General features: G+C 30.3%; 1 protein-coding gene across 1 annotated transcript in view; it reads left to right on the forward strand.

Annotated features, from left to right (window-relative positions):
* Positions 1 to 1,036: 1,036 nt before the first annotated feature.
* The window catches only part of LOC148302783 (prohormone-4-like), a gene marked incomplete at its 3' end in the record, with an annotated part of 94,047 nt that continues 78,483 nt past the window's right edge, over positions 1,037 to 16,600 (forward strand). The window contains exon 1 of the mRNA XM_088271026.1: positions 1,037 to 1,099. The remainder of the gene's footprint in view (positions 1,100 to 16,600) is intronic.

Raw genomic sequence — 16,600 nt, forward strand, 5'->3', positions numbered from 1 at the left:
GAAAAGCAACATGTTAAAACGGTAGGTAGATCGTATACAAATAATTTCTATCCTAATAATAATTATTGTTTTCGCAACAGGATGTTTATCAATTTAATACTATTTTTATAGTTTTTTCGATTAATGCTTGATACAAAAAATTATTGAATATACTAAATGAAAGCTATGGTCGATAATATTTTGTAGATACATTTATATTATGTCGTTTTAAAAAATAAAAGATGTTTTTTTTTGGTTTAAAATAATAAAGTTTATTTTCAGATGAATTTATAAAAAAAGATTTTTTTCGAAAAATTAATTAAGAAAATTATTTCGACTTTTGTTTTAAATTTCATTAATTTAAAATCAGGGATTTATTATGTATGATGGGTAAAGAAGGTAGTCTGGATGAGAAATGTTACTTGTTTTTGTTAAGTTTGCGAGGCATTGAAAAATTTTATTTTTACTAGCCTTGGTAACATTAAGTCTGGAAAATCCCTCCCTTCACACCAGATTGCGTTTCAAAGTGGGCAAAATATGTAGATAAAATTTCAGTAAAAAGAAGAAAAAACCGTTCCAGAATTGTATTAGTAGTTTCAAAATCCGCAAATTGTTCCCAGATTCTCTTTGTTTGGCTCGGCGATAAAGCTGCCTGAAAAGGGAAACTTCATAATACTTACATTAAATTTTGAACAATAGAAGTATCTTTGTAGGAAGCAGGCTTAAATGTATATTATTTCTTAAAATATTTCCAAGTTGAAATGAAAAGTAAAGTTATAAGCTGACCTCGCCCAACGCAATCTTTTCAACATTGCCCTAGTTTATTGCGCTTAGGGCAAAAATTTTCACCTGAAATTTTTCTTCTCTGTCTGACCCGTACGTTGCTAGAATTTTCCACCCAGGGCGAGATAGCGCCGTCTCACCCGGGGCTGCGATTGGTGGAAATGCCGGTTGGCGCTAGTTCCGAGGGTTGCTATTGGCGGAGCGGCGTGACGTGGGAAGAGAACGATAGTATAAAAGCTCGCGTAGAGGGCGCTGCTGGATCCGTAGAACCGTAGCTGGCATTCCGTAGTTAGAAGTGCTAGTGTCCTCACGTCAACGCGGAACCTCTATCAATAAGGTTGGTCTCATATTAGCACATATATACTACCAATTCTACAGTATATATAGGTATATTTTCCCGTTCAAACAATACACATACGTTCACTTCATGAAAAATTCTCCAGGCTCTTTGCATAGCGACGCAACGTTGATTTTCAGTCTCTTTGTTGTATTATTCATGAAGAAAAATATTTTTTACACAAGAACATTTTCTTCTATTTTTTTTAAGAATCAAAAATAAAATGTTGAATTCAGATAACGAAAATATTTTATTTCCTATAAAAACTTAAATGAATTGAAAAAATGATCCCGAGTATAAATTTAAAGAACGTGATTCCTGATTTAAAAAAAAAAAAATTAATCTTCCATTCTAGGTATTCAAATATCAAAAAAAGCATTAATATTTATAATTATTGAAATAAAATACAAAACAACAATTTTTTTACCATGTAGAAAAATATTATGTTTTCAGGATTATTTTTAAGGGTTGATACTTCTATACTTGATCAACAAGTTCTCCAAGTTTTCATCGTTTCCTTTGTTATGGGGGTGGAACCAAACGGCGCCCAAAGCGAAAGTATTAGTCTCCATTTTTATGAGTTTCAACGCTATTTTCTACATCTCACGACAATATTGTTTCTAAAAAATTAAATAACATTAAAATAAGCATTTACTTTTTTACACGCATTCTTTGATACATTAAAACTCGTTAAGTTTATATTTCAAAAGATTGTACTTTTTTTACAACCATTCATAAATTTGCAGTCAAATAATGGCCCTAATTTTTTGGTGTCACATTTTACATATTAAACGAAAAAGGATGGTAAAATTATTACATAAAATTATCGTGTTAATTAGAAAAACTTAACTTATCAAATAAAAATTTTACGACTGCTTGAGTTGAAATTATGGTTTATTATAAATTTAATTAGTTATCCCTTTGAAATACAATATATTTTATTTTTTACTGTAAAAAAATGGGGACGTTTTTTTCTTAGATGGCCTCACTTAAGACCCAAGAAACTAGTTCAAACAAAAAAGGATTAAAGATCAGCTTTTTTATACTAAAATAGAATTCTAGTGAGCTAGTAGAAAATTCATATTTGAGACAAGCATTCAATTATCAAAGTAAAATAACTTTAGACCTAAAAATTGTTTGGCTTTAAAAAATTATATAAAAAAAAATAATTTTAAAAATAATAAATGTCAATAACAAATATTAAAATTGCGCCAAAATTTTTAAGGGCAAAAAATGTTTTTTTAAATAAATTAATATTTAAAAAAATACATTTACGAATAATAATTTTAAGCATTATTTTTACTGACGAAGTACGTGAAATTAATTTTTTATTTGTATCATCGATTTCATCAATCCCGTCGGAACTATTATGAACCTCAAAAAAATGATAAAGTTTATTCTGTTTAAAATACCTTTTCATAGCCATGCATTTATATTTTAAGTAATGCACACATATTTTTTTTACTTAAATTCTATAAAAACGTACATATCGTTATTCCTTAAAGTATAAGAAAATTCAATCTGAATAAATATATTTCCTTTGTAATAAAAAATGACAATACATATCACTCAACAAAGCCTTTTTGAAAGCATTAAAGTTGATGGATTTAAAAAATTAGTTTATATCATATTATATTCAGTAGATTATATTATATTCAGTAGATACTGAAAGAAATGATTATCTTTTTTTTTTGTAATTAATCAAAAATGTTTTACATTAATTAGTCTTCCCCTAATAAATAAGAAATATATTTTCATTCTATCGATTACAATAACAATATAATTTACTTGTTTGACTGAATGAAGCCTCTAACGTAGTGTGACGGCTTGTTAGGGTCGCTTTCCGATAAATAAAACATTACCCTGAATTTTACGAGCACAACGGTCAGAGTTTTATTACAAATAACTGTTGCATTAACTAGGAGGAGATTTGTCTGTTGCATTTTTAGGTATTGGAATTAATCCCGAATCAGGAAGTATAAATTTTACTTGGAAAAATGAAACAAGAGCGTTTCGTGGAACTAATATTGGTTGATTTTGTGGTCGTGTGTAATTTGGTATTTTAATTTGGTTGATTTGCTATATTTGACTATGTTCCTGAGACCTGAGGTCCAAGGACCCCTTCAGAGAGTTCAAACTTGTTTTCGCTTCGTCTGACTTCTCATCACCAGGCTTGAAAGATTCTTCTTGTAATTACACTACCGCCAGTATAAAGTAAGCCCCCTATAACGTTGATATGGGTTCGATTTATCGGAGGGAACGTTATAGGAAGTAAATGTTTTAAATTGTATTATTTTATTTAAACCAGCGGAAATGACGGAAATGAGTCATTATTTAATTAAAATACAACATAAAAACATTTAATCTCTACAACAAATCTCCGACAACACGGTACTTATCTCAACTAAATCATTGAACCATTCAAAATCCTCACTGTGATTTTCTGGTTTTGAAGGTTTTCTTCTGATCTAAATCAGGAGGGTAAAATATGATTATAAAATATTGTTTAACCCTCTGTAAAATTATTGAAATAAATTCAATTATTTTTGTAACCCTACAGAACATAGATGATAAATTAGAATTACACATACGTATAAAGAATAAAACAATTCACCTAAGAGCGTTTCCTTTTATACCGCTGGTTATGCATAAGGGTTAATGATATATTTGAATATATTTGTAAGGTAATTTCTGTATGAAAAAATGGTTATATGTTCCGTAAGCGTAATAAAATATCTCATGATCACCCACAAGCATCGTATCATGTATATTGCATTGAATATAAATATTTAATAATGCTTGGTAATGTTCGCACTAAATTTTGATGAATTTCGCCTGAACAAAGGCGAGTTTAACCTGAATTTTCCATAAAAGAGATTTTTATGCCGTGTCGTAATAGTATTTTTACATATAAATAATAAATCAGATCACCTAAGAGCGTTTCCTTCCATACCATTGGTTTTGCATAAGGGTTGATGACGGAAAACATAAACACTATAGAAAAATTATAAAATTAAACAACTTTTTTTAACCACTTTTTTATTATTAGTACTCTGTAACCTACCGGTTTCGACAAAAACCTTGTCATCATCAGGGTTGATAATATTCTAAAACATAAAAATACTCACAATTAATTACATTCCCTTAGAAAAAACTTCACACATTTGGATTTTTTACGGAGTGTGTGGAAGTTTTTGGTAAAGGAATGTAATTATTATGAGTCTTTAAATGTTTTTTAATGTTTTAGAATTTAATAAACCCTGATAATGACAAGGTTTTAGTCGAAACCGGTAGATTAAAGTGTACTAATAATGAAAAAATGGTTAAAACAAAGTTGTTTAATTTTATAATATTTATAAAATGTACCACAAAGTATCTGCGAAAAATATTTAAGAAAAAGTATGAAAAAAAATCTAATGAACGCATAGAATATATTTAACATGTAAATACATTGGTTTGAATATAAATAATTAATAATACTTTGTAATATTTGCATTAGTTTTGTTGAAATTTGCCTGAAAAAAGGCGAGTTTAATCTGAACTTTTCACTAACCAGATTTTTATGTCGTGTTGAATCTTTTCCAATGGTTTTTTTCCTGTTTTATGGGTTAGGAAACTCTTTGTTCCCCATAAGGCTGACTTAAACATAAACATTACAAGGCGTGTCATGTAAATGGCTCTAGCTGAAGAGACTTTCATTATAAAAACGTTTTCCACTCTGCGCTACTCGTTCCCCGGCAGATGTTTATAGAGCTTGAATTATGCAAATATTGTAACCTTTCATAAAACCTGAATCTTTCCTGAGACGTTTGCTGAAAATGCCACTTCTTGTTAACGAAAGAAAAAAAGAAAAAGCTTTGACCTTTTATAAACACTTTTCTTATATTCTCAACTTAGAGGTTCCGTAATGTGTCATTTTACTTTCATAAATGATAAAATGGCATCCTTACACTTTACCATATCGCTCACTCCTTTCAAGAACGTCATAAATCAAAAATCGTCATCTTTAAGTTGTGCATGTTTTCGGAATGCCTAGAAAATGTACTATATTCCAGCAAAAGAGGCATATTTTTAACTTAATATTTACCCGCTACAGGGCAGAAAGTGTTTATTTTTTTAAATATGCTAAATATTTTTCAAATGGAGAAAAAACCTTCAGGTTTTACCTTAAAAGATCTCTTATACAGTAAAAAGTTCAGTAAGTGGCTTGATATTTATTTTTGATACATCGTGTTATATTTTTAAAACGTTCTCCTGAAAAATCAGTTTTTTTATTTTATTTATGATCTTCTTGAAAGGAGTGAGTGATATATTCTACATATTTTTATATGGATAGTAAAATAAACTATGTAAGATGTATCGATCTTAATCTAAGCTCATGTAATGACCGATTTAAACTAACTAACTTACTAACCCTCATGCCGCTTCTCCGCAGAGCTAGGCAGAGAGATTATAACGCCACACCATTCTATCTTTGCAAAAATTCTTCGCTTCTTCCACGTTCATGCGTCTTCTCAAACATACCCGCCGATTATTTCGACTTCTAACCTGGCCCCTTTCAAGTGTTTGACATACCTGATCGTGACAAGTTTTTTTCAGTCTTCCTATGCTCATTTTCAGCTCATAATTTTTTTTTACCGTTCTTTCCTCATTCACTTTTATTTATAAGGAATAGAAATAGAGTTCACTATGTAATGTATAGTAATGTTTTGAAAAAAATATGTATTTTTATTAAAAATTAAGGTTACTAATAAAAAATTAATTATTATTATTTTTTTAATGTGTCTTTCTTTTTTATCTCTTTTTTCGGTTTTTACACAGAAAATAATCAATGGAGGATAAAATATACTATATTAGCTACTCTACTTCCGTATCCGTAGTGCAATGGTCAGCACGCTAAGCTACTGTTCTGGAGCTCTCGGGTTCGATTCCCAGGGTAGGGGGGGTGTCAAATAATTAAAAGTGATTTTTTAACCCTTATATTTATTCAATATTACACCTGAAGCGGAGGGCTGATCACCTTTCCTTTATGTGTTTACAATCATGATGACTCTGCGTTTACATGATGCAGTCCCCTATGCACTATTAAGGTGTGGATAAGGATTGAAATATCAGCCATGTACTAGTTTAAATGGTGGGTTGTTTAAACAAATGGTAACTCCTTTATACCGTTTTCGAATTCCACGTAGAAAATAATCTACAACATTTTGAGTGTGTCCAAATACTTGTTCACAAAATCTAGATTATCTTCGATCACAGATTACCAATAGATGTCTCTAGTGAAATTCTAGTGATTCAAGAACAAGGTTTCTAAATTGGTTCATATATATAGAACTTCCAAGAATTTGAGTAGTGTGGTTGTCAATAATGGGTAGAATTGGTGAATGTTACACGTGTGTAAAGTGATCACTTAAACCAGCCTATCACGGTCGTCAGCCCCGTAAATGCCCAGACTTCCATATTCTTCTTCATCTTTGATGAGATGTCAAAAAATAATAGACAATAAACATTAAGGGATAAAATATAATATACAAGCTACCACTTCAAAGGGTGGGTTTATAATTTAACGAGAAATTTTCTCTTCCTGTCGAGGCTTTATGAAGAGTTAATTGCGCAAAATAATATTTCCATTAATTAATTAATAAACTTAATGAATAGCCGCGTAATAATAATCAACAGACCCAAATAATGATTCATGGTTTTTATTTCGACGTAATCTCCGTCTCTCCTAGGGTGAACCGTGAATTCAAAACAAAATATAATCAAATTTTCATTAAAGCTCGCAACGGCTAGTGTCTGGTTTAACCTGAATGGATTGTTAATGACGGGTGGAACTTAACGCCTACGGTCGGGTTTAGTACAACGTCAGCCTACGGAATAGGGTGGGTCAGACATGCACGCCACGGAAATTTTAATGAGTAATACTTTGATGAAAAAACATTGAATCTATTAAAAAATATCCCTTTTTTATTAATTAATAAATTAAATATCGATTGAAGAAAATCAAAAAATAATTTTTCAAAGAAACGTTTATTTTTTTTCCAAAGAAATTTGTGTAAATTTATAAATTACAATAAATATCAAGGTGAAATGAGTGAAATTAATGTACTGTCGACACATTATTCTAAACCAAAAGTCATATTGAAGTTTCATTATAGTTAGAATGGTGAATGTTATACAGTGTATAAAGTATTTATTTAAACCAGCAAATGAGATATCATTAGCCCTGTAAATGCCCTTACTTTAAAACTTCATTTAAAAAAAATCAAGTATTGGATATGACATCTCAAAAAAAGATTAAAGATACCTTATTACAGATGAATTGTTAAACTTGTACATTACTCGTAATCTTTGAATTATAATGGGTTAAGAATGTTCATTAAAACCTTTTTAAAGTTATTCATTAAAATACCATGAACTCTGTTTTATTTCAAAAACTAACTTGGCCATCGTGACACTTCTCCATAGGGGTAGGCAGAGAAGATAGAATGCTAAACCATTCTTTCTTTACAAACAATATTTGATTATTTCACATTTATTCATTTCTTCATACATACTATTTTCTGCCCACTTTCAAATGTTTAATGTACCTACTTGATAATGTCAAATTTTTCACGGTTTTTCTCTGTTTCTATTTAAAACATTCGCCCAATACGTTTATTCTTTCCTCACTCAAGCCACATGCCTAAACCTTCTCAGTCCACATTTCTTTCATTAATTTAGGTTAAAATACCTATCGCAGACTTGAATTCTTTCGTTTCTTTCCTTTCAAATATATTTTTATTCGGTAAAATACCTAAAATTTATTTTTTCTACTAACATAAATTGTAAACATTTCTTTAAATCACAATTTTAAACACATTTTAAAAAAAATGCAGAGATCCACTAAGCCATCTTGTGTGTCTTATCGGTGGAGTTTTTTTGAATACATTTTTCATTGTTTTTAAACATTTTAACAAAATATACACACAAAAAAAGAGATAAAATTTAGAATATAAACATTTTACAATTATTATAAAATTAACTCTTGATCATTCACCATAACTTTATTTTTCTGATAATGGTACATAGATTTCTAATATCTATACCACAGTTTGAATTTAAACTTTATTAAATATACGAGATTTCTTCTTTTGCAAACTTTGCGTTTATTTCCATTTATCACTGTTGGTATCAGGACACTGAAGCTCACCGGTAGTTAAGCTCCCACAATAAAGCTTTTGCCCGTATAATTTTAATAGATAACATATTATATATTTGATCCAAACCTAAGAAACTTAAGCTCGTTGGAATTATGACGGTCAGAACAAGACGAGAGAATAATCCTCTGTACAACAAAGATTAGGAACTAACAAAGACTAACGTGGGTACGATAAACAGCCTTCTGTCAGACAAAACCATCATAATTTAAGTTAGACGCATTATTCGTGTAACGCATTATGACCTAGGCTTTATAGAAAAACAGCTATACAATCTTACACGCATACAAATACAGTTGAACTTCGGAAATTTGAATTAATTGGAGCTGTCGCATGTTCGGATTTGTAAAAGTTCGGATTACCCGAGAAATTCGTAATACGGTACACACATACTTTACATTACAGTAGTTACGTTATAAGCGCCTTTTACCTTTCAATCCTTTTTTTTTTACATTTTACACTAATAGTATACTTTGCAACATTTTGAGTGTGTTAAAATACTTGTTCACAAATCTGGATTATCTCTAAAATCTGAGTTATTTTTTCAACTTTTTTTTTACATCTCAACAAAGATGATCAAGAATATGAAAGACATTAACAGGGTTTACGACCGTCATAAGCTAGTTTATGTCATCACTTTCCCCACGTGTAACATTTACCAATTCACTACTCATATTCTTCAAAGATATATCTAAAGGTTTCAAGAATTTGAGTAGTGTGGTTGTCAATCATGGGTAGAACTCTTAAATGTTACACGTATAAAGTGATCACTTCAACCAGCCTATGACGGTCGCTGGCCCTGTAAATGCCCAGATTTTCCGGTTTCCCTATCCTTCATCTATGTTGAGATCTAAAAAAGGAATTAAAATATTATTCCAGTATATACTTGAGTAGTAATACAGGTACAGTTATGTACATTTTATTAACTTTTCAACATTTTTTTAAACGAAATCAGGTTATATATGAATGAAATGTAATAAATTATAAATGTGTTCTTTAGTCTTTGCGTGTTTTTTAAATGTTGTCCGACAAACAAAAATCTTGTTCAAAATCTTGTTCCTATTTCGAATTTCCCATAATTTCCGATTGCAGGGGTTCCACTGTACACCAAAATTTAAAACAGAGAGCACAATAGTGTCAATACGATGCAGTGCCCTATGCACCATAAGGTGCAGGTAAGGGTTAGAAAATGCACCATTGGGTACAGATAAGGGTTAGATGAAGAAAAAAATAATAATACGAATTGTGACACCAGTTGTGAAGGTGTTAATGTAACTTTGTCTCTGTTTTATACCAGATGTTTCTTGACTTAATATTTACTCTTGATGAATCATGACCATTCTTGCAAATTATTATACTCCGTTTATCAAAGTCCGAAATGTTGCTTTGAATTAAGACTTTAAGTATTTTTCTCACCCCTTTTTTTGACGAATAAATTTTATGAGTTCATTAAATATGATATTTTAATATGCGCAGTTTAAGGTGACCTCCAAAGGCACAGTCGAAGAAATATTGATACCCTTTTTGTTGTCTTTGCATATGGTTAACTTTGTCCCTCTAAGTATTCCTTCATATGAATTATTTTAAATAAAGACTTGAGCTTTCCTCTGCGATATGAGAGTAGCTTTATGAATATAAAGTAAGCACATTTCGCTTAAATTATTATACAAGTCACGTGTACGGAACGTACATCGTTTCAAGAAGCTCGAGAGGGATGTTGAGGATTTCAATTTTAGAATACTAGTCAAAATGCTTAATTAAGGAACATTCTATTAAATTAAAAGTCAAATTAAAGGTCAATCATTTTAATTGATATTTTATGTTTAATAATTCTTAATGTCTTAAAAGAGCAGTGGATTGGTTTCTTTGTCTTTTCTTCAGACCCTTATCCTAACCCAGTAGTACATAGACCACTGCATCGTATATAAACAGTGGTATGTATCTTGATCGTTAAATATATCAGCCCTGCGCTTCGTGTACCAGTTTAATATAAAATAAGTATTTGAGATAAAAATCACTGACACTTATTTTGACCCCCCCCCTGAAAAATTTACCCAAAATCTCCAGCACTGTAGCTTAACGCTTAGTTAGTTGATTGAAATAGTCATAAAGGGTAAAATGTTAGCAAACAAAAATAAAGAAAATTAAGTAAAGGTGTTAGTAATATGTAATGAGATTTTATAAAAATAAATACAAAAACTAAATAATAGTTTTCACAAGATATTATGAGAGTGTCTTAAGTTTTCTTTGCTGGATGGTTTTGCATTTAAATACTGAATTCCATCATATGTAAATTAAAAGAGAAAAAAATATTACGTACACGAAGGGTACCTACAAGTAAAAAAAAGACTATAATTTACAGAAGAGTCCATAAAATTAACCCCGTCCTGATTTTTTACGTAATTATGAATATTAACAGTATTAAAAAAATAATATTTTTATTGTTTAAAAATATAAGCGAATACGTTTGTGAACTAACATATCAATTCAACAATTTAATTTAAATACCGTAAAGTGGGTATACTTTGCACCATGGGTGATACTTTGCACCACCTTCTGTAAAGAAATTGTGGAGCTGGTCATCCCTGATACATGTCATTTTTCATTCTACTTTCTTTTGTTTCTGATAGATGGCACTTCAATCTACTTTTTGGTTTACAGAAGTAACAGTCGGTCGCTATTGCTTCAATGCGTTTTTCCTGTCCGAATGTAAAGAAAGTTTTCTGTCTGAAAATTGTGTCCGAAAAAATCCAATGTAATCAGTATACTGAAACAAGTTGCAACAAGTGAGTGGTCTCTAAATCGTAGGTAGGTAAGCCCTGCTTTTCTCAAATGCTGTATTTTTTAGTTACGTTGTCAAGTTTATGTAAAAATAATATTTTTTTAAGAACTGACTTGTATTGACCACATTTGGGGTAACATTGCACCAGGTGCAAAGTATCCACAAAAGGCCATAGTTAATTAATTTGATGAAAAGTCTTAAAACGGCTAATACAACTTGACATTTTTGCTAAATATCTATAGGTTTTGTGTACTTACTTAATTCCTGATGGTATATTTTTTTCAAAAATCTCAAGAACACACAAACAGCGGCCTTATGCCAGACGATACTGCGATTTTACACCGAAGAGAGTGGAGCAGTGTTTGGAGGCCATTCGAAATGGTACAATCAGTCAAAGAAAGGCTGAAGAAATTTTCAAAATCCCCAGAAGGACGATTAACTATAAGCTCAAAGGACCTCCGATATGTGACAAGGGCGAAGAGCAATCCTTCGTAAACTGCATAGTAGACATGAGTGAGTACGGTTTCCCAGTGAGTGTTTTTAACATTCGCTACATTCTTATAGCCTATTTGGATAGATTTGGCAGAAGAATACGAATATTAAAAAACAACGTACCAGGCTCTGAATGGATAAGATCATTTTTGCAAAGACATAAAACCTTGACTGTTGCTAAAACTAGTCAGTTGCTTAATCGGTTGCCATTAAAAGCGTATGACGATGACGTGCGCCAGAGTTTTCAACAGTTTTTGGAAGAAAACAGATTCAACCCAAAGAATTCAGTCTTAAAACGCAGGAAAACGATACCGATAGAACCAGGTAAGAGCATTGCTCACGATCCAAATGTCGAAATGCACGTTGACGAGACACAAATGCTACCTGAACCAACTACATCAATGATCCCATCTTCCGCATCGAAACTTCCAGCATATTTAGCATTAACTGATAATAGTTCACACGGAAGCTTTGAGGAAGAGGGAGAAGAACAAAAACGATGACTGAAACCAGTAATCGTATTTGTTCTTCCGTTTCATTAGGACCAGTAAAAAAGAAGGTGGGAGAATATGTTGTATTTCATTATGAAGGAGAACAATATCCGGGACAGATTTTGGAAATAAAGAAAGACAGAGCTTTTAAATCCATGCAGGAGAGTCTCATATCGTGGATGTGGCCGATGAAGGATGACTTTCTTCAATATTCTTGGAAGGATGTAGTGGGTTCCATAAAAGAACCGAAAATGCAATCCAAAAGAGGTTTCTTTACCGTCCCGGAACTTGACTATATTTAGACCTAATTTAATTTTAATTCCTATTACCTATGTAGTACGATATGTTTAAATATCCACCTTTTATTTTATATAATTTTGAACCTTCAGTATTGGAAAAAAAGATCATTTTTGTTAGATTTTTCAATATTTTTTTTTTAAATTTCTATCAAGTGTCTTATTTTTCCATAATTATACAATATTATAATCTGCTTTTAGCGAACTGTGAGCCAAAACCCTTCATAAGGTGCAACGAAACTTGTAGGATAACCTTTACATTGCATCAATTGGGATTCTAGTACGAAAAGTGTAGAGAAAATATCATGGTGCAAAGTTGTACTTTACCCGGGGATACTTTGCACCAAAATATAAATATAAAAAAAAAATACAGGCAAAATAGATAAAAATTTAAAAATGTATCAGACATGTTACAGGTATATGTGTTATTACATTGCAATAGTTGAAACCTCAGAAAAAGTAAAAAACCTGATCTGAATAGATAATTTTTTGAAAAAATGCAGTATTTTGGTGCAATGTATACCCACTTTACGGTACATTAAAAATATAAAAACATGAACTTGAAATAAAATTAAAAAAACTGTTACCTATTTATATTGCTGATAATATTCATTTTATATGTTTAATCATAATAAATATTCATGAAATGAATTTAATATTAAAAATGGACATGGAGCTGTTTACGATGGAAATAAGGTCTTGTGTTGACTATTTCCATATCTATGGTAACTATTTTTTTTTGTGGTCGATTAAAAATTATGCGCAGTAAACCCCATTTCGAGTAGTTTTATAAAAAAAACGAGATGTGAACAATCGTACATTATACCCCACGCAATACTTGGTAGTGAAAGGTGGGGTTGAACGATACGAAATTGCTTTTAAAGTGAAATTACATATTTTTGACAGGACGTTGAAATATGCATATGTAATAAGTATTTTATAAAGGATTTTCTTTAATTTACGTTAAAGAATTTTTAATATAAATTTTGAGACTCAAAATGACTGGTATTCAGTCAATGACAAAATACGGTCACTGGTAAAATAAAATAAACGTTGAAAAAACTATATGGTTGTTCATAATATTTTAATTAGGTCCTAATCTGGGTTCTCTCTTCTAGATATATATGATCAATCTCATGACACAGTGCATACAAGTTTATAAAAGCTATATATCTTTATTGGATTGGGAAAGCAGTTATTTAGCAGAGACCCATTTATTTGTATGCATGATCCGAACCCCGGATTATTTTTACATACTACTTACTTTTAAATTATTTATCTAGCTTATAATTTGACCGGTTACGTTTATTCATAGGTTATAAGGCATGTGAATATCAAAACCTCCGCATTATTGTTCATCTATTTTGAGATGTAAAAATATATTAAGTTGTTATTTTATTATATTAAATGTAATTCCAACAAGAAATGTCAACCAGTAAAAATTCCACCAGTACTAAACTTAAATCTAATAAGAATTCAATAAAACATTGTCTTAAAATAATCGATACCGATTTCACTTCATCGCTTCAACTCGTATAACATTAAGTGCTACGCACGTTAGGGTTGGGTCATCAACATTTCGTATGTTATTCTAACAAAGTGATTTCAATAAAACCATAATGGACTATTCTTAACCCAATACATTTTTTTTTATATTAGTATATTCGTCAAATTTGGGGCGAATACTAAAAACTTATTTATAATGTATTGTGATCACCAAGTCAATTTGTTAATTCAAAAAATATTTATTTTTCAGTTTTTTAATAAATAGCGAAAACACACTTCAAGAGGTTAAAGCTTAAAATTCTGTTTTTATTATATTTTAAACAATTTCAATATTTTAATTTTTTATTACTAAATATCGAATTGAATTAGTTTATTTTATTATTTAGGTCAAACTAATATAACGGACATTTATTTAATGTGATTTTAAAAGGTTAATTTTCAAATAAATTCTTTAAAGAAATAGCCATTATTGCAAACTGTGAATGGATTCAATCATTCAATCATTATATAATCAAAATTATGTTGGATTAACATTTTTGCATTTTAAGTTTCTAATTTTTATACGATAAAATAGTAATTTACTAATTGTTATTTATCTTTCAGAAAAAAACATGCAATTTTTTTGTGACGAATATTATATTATATAAAGTGCAACCCTTTTTCTTTTCGTTGCAATATTTTTTTCGATTAATTTTAAATTGAAATTCATTTTCATGAATCTCAATTTCACGCATTATGATTCAACCAACAGCTATGATTCTAAGGAAATTTGCATTTGAAATTTCTATGGCACCATTATTCTCAGGTACGCCTGGAAATTGCGCTTTGTTCACTCACTATTCTACTAGCTCCTAGTGACAAGTATATACCTGGAACCTGGAACCTGGAACCTGGAAGCATGACGTACTCATAGCATATACCTGTTTGTGCTTGACAAGTTTTACTGAATTGCGAGGGGAAAAGCTCAGTTTTCAGCGCAATGCATTCGCTTGGAAAAAGTTCCATATATTATATTACATTTACTTGTAACATATGAGATGCATTATTGTAAATGAACTGTCAAATGGTTTATAAAGTTACATTTATTTCTATCAACACCTAATTTATTTTATAAACTTTACAAAATAAAACTTTGTTTTCATCCACTTTTTATTGTTACTTTTCTCCAACCGGTTTTGACAAGAATCTTGTCATCATCAGGGTTTATGTAGTAATTATTCTATGAGTATTTAATTGTTTTAGAATAAGTACATAAACCCTGATGATGGAGGTTCTTGTCGAAACCGGTTGGAAAAAGTGTACTCATAAAAAGTGGTTAAAACAAAGCTGTTTTATTTTATAAAGTTTAAACTAGGGGTATTTAATTTTTCATGAACTTTTAACTGAAGTTTCATACATGTTAACGAGTCTAGTGGAATACTATTTGAGAAAGCTTTGGAGGATATGAAATGTTCGTTTGTCACTCTTTTTATCTCTTTGTTTGAAACCTTTGTTTCCTTTGATGATCAGGGTGTGTTTTTGTGCAGTCAGTTTTGTTAACTTCGTTGAATCTACTATCTTTTACGAGTATATATACCGCCGGAAGGTTGATGTTTACGGTCAGTGAATAAGTGATTTTGTCAAAGGCGAGTAACGTATACGTTTTTAATAAATTTTTACCTATACTATTGTATATTCAATGCTAGTAATTGAAAAATAAACTTAAAAATATGAAAATTTAAAAGGACTAACTTTGGAGGTTTCTTAAGTGGTTTTAGTTTACGGGCCGATAATAATATAATAATTATAATTATTTTGAATAATTTATACAGCGCCATTTTAATAAAAAAACCACCTTTTATCTGCTCCACATATACAAGACGAAATATGAAATTTTTAGACTCGTTTCATTAAATTTCATTCGTTCTTCTTTTTACTCTAATCAATGGTGCATATAACACTGCATCAAATTGATGTAATTTTAGGTTGATCGTTAGTTACATGAAATCAATGCGACTAGTCTTACGCTCTAGATTGAAATCAAATAAACGGTTATATGTGAAAAAACGCTAATGTTATTTTCACCCTTCTGGGAATCGAACCCGGCTGTTCTAGTATGGTAGCCAATATGTAATAATAACATGGTAACTACTATACTATGGAAACGAACATTTTATTACTCAATCTAAAGATGTTGAGAATATGTTAAGAAACAATTGAAATTCAGTAAATAACGTATTTGCGTAATATTTTCAATAAACCTTTATTTACAAACATAACAAACCAAAACTTTATCCATATAATTTAATTACATTTCATGAAATGTTCTGCTGACTTGTTAATTTTAATCATAGATATCGTAGACGAAGTTTCACTTGAAATTGGAGGTGATATTTTCAATTGAAGCGTTTATTCAACATTCTGAATTTTTTTAAATGTAGTCGTCTAACGTGGGTAGGATGGTGAATGTAACAGTGTGTAAAATAATCACGTAAACTAGCCAATAACAGGTCGTAAGCGCTGAAATGCCCAAACTTCTATATTTTCAAATCAATAGACTTCTTTATTAAGCTTTCAACATGTTTCGACAAAAACTAATTAGAAAATATTTTCATCTACATGTTTAAAAAAAGTTAAATCTTTTCACCAACAGATGGGATTCCAGCTCATTACATACGTCTTAGAGATTTAAAAAAGCATATTTGCAACTTTCAAAAATCAAATCAGTGTAATTGTTCTATCATGGGCAAAAAAGG

Source organism: Brachycentrus maculatus, unplaced genomic scaffold (genome assembly GCF_059751285.1).
Source record: "Brachycentrus maculatus isolate JH-2025_06_01 unplaced genomic scaffold, ASM5975128v1 h1tg000411l, whole genome shotgun sequence".
NCBI lineage: Eukaryota > Metazoa > Arthropoda > Insecta > Trichoptera > Brachycentridae > Brachycentrus > Brachycentrus maculatus.